The sequence below is a fragment of the Nelumbo nucifera genome, chromosome 1 (assembly GCF_055504915.1).
Source record: "Nelumbo nucifera cultivar China Antique chromosome 1, China Antique-T2T, whole genome shotgun sequence".
Lineage (NCBI taxonomy): Eukaryota > Viridiplantae > Streptophyta > Magnoliopsida > Proteales > Nelumbonaceae > Nelumbo > Nelumbo nucifera.
In genome coordinates this window covers 51,472,356-51,473,788 of record NC_142649.1, presented here as the reverse complement: position 1 = coordinate 51,473,788, position 1,433 = coordinate 51,472,356, and the positions used below count along the sequence as shown (strand labels likewise).

General features: G+C 44.9%; 1 non-coding gene across 1 annotated transcript; it reads left to right on the top strand.

The window, feature by feature from the left end:
* The first annotated feature begins 1,016 nt into the window (after nt 1-1,016).
* LOC148803255 (small nucleolar RNA R71) lies at nt 1,017-1,123 on the top strand. Its single transcript, XR_016081659.1, has one exon. It is a non-coding gene; the product is annotated as a small nucleolar RNA R71 (small nucleolar RNA).
* The last annotated feature ends 310 nt before the right edge of the window (nt 1,124-1,433 follow it).

Here is a 1,433-nt window from a genome sequence, read left to right as displayed (position 1 = left end):
CTCCCAATTTCCTTTTGTTCACCAAGATTTCCTTAAGGAACTTTGCATAGTGCGGCATCTGGGCTAAGGCATCTACAAACGGAATGTTAATATATAAACTCTTGAAAATTTCAAGAAACTTACCGAATTCCTTTTCCATTTTGTGTCGCTTAAGCTTATTGGGAAATGGTACTTGTGGCAGTTGACTTGTCTCTTTCCTGGAATTAGACTGCTCTTCCTCCTTCTTTTCGGGTTCTCGGGTCGTGCCCATCTTACCTTCTTCCTTTGCTGTCTTCTCCACCTCTTATAGCTCCTTACTGCTCCTCAAGGTAATGGCTTGCACCTGTTCTCTTGGATTTGCTTCTGTGTTGCTGGGTAAGGTGCCTTGGACTCTAAAGGATATCATCTGTGCCAACTGCCCCACTTGAGTTTCTAAGTTCTTGATCGATGCCTCTTGGTTCTGAAATCTCGTTTCCGCACTTGATATGAACTTGGTCATCAGCTCCTCTAGATTAGATTTCTTTTCTAGCTGAGCAAAGTTTTGAGGGAGGGGCCACCGCATTTTCATTTGACCAAGACAGATTGGGGTGGTTCCTCCATCCGGGGTTAAATGTACGAGGGTAATGATTACCTTGATGCCTTTGAAGATTCCCTACGAAATGTACTTACTTGCTCAGGGGACTGCACGAACTGATTTCCAACTTGGCATTCGGTGCTGATATGACCTCCCCCACACCATTCACAGGCTACGGTTTGAACATGCATGACTGCCAACTGCATTTCATCTATCTTCTTGCTGAGGGCGCCGATTTGTATAGATAGTGCTGTATAGGTGTCTACATTGTGAAGGCCGGGTTGTCTCCTAACTTGGGCTCTCTTGGAATGCCACTAATAATTATTTGCAGCCATTTCCTCAATGAGTGCATTGGCAACTTCAGGGTTCTTGTTCTTAATGGATCCCTCAGCTGCAGCATCCATAATAGTCTTATTGCTTCGGTCAAACCATTGTAAAATGTCTGAACTTGGAGCCAAACGGGAAGTCCATGATGAGGGACCTTCCTCAGTAATTCCTTGTAGCGCTCCCATGATTCATATAATGATTCCCCGTCCTATTGAGAGAAGGTGGTGATATCATTCCGCATCTTTACAGCCTTGGACAGAGGGAAATACTTGGATAGGAAGCAACTGGCCATTTCATCCCATGTAGAGACCAAAATAATCTGAGCCTCACTGCATCATCACTAACTCCATTGTGCTTGAATGTGTCGCATATCTCCAAGAAGTTGGCAATGTGAGTGTTTGGATCTTCATTAGCCAAGCCGCAGAACTGAACTATGTTCTGGATCATCTGAATAATTGCTGGTTTGATCTCAAAGTTGTTAGCAGCTATTGCTGGTCTCACAATGCTCGAGGCTGCCCCGGTGAGGGTTGGCATGGCATAGTCCATCATGGTC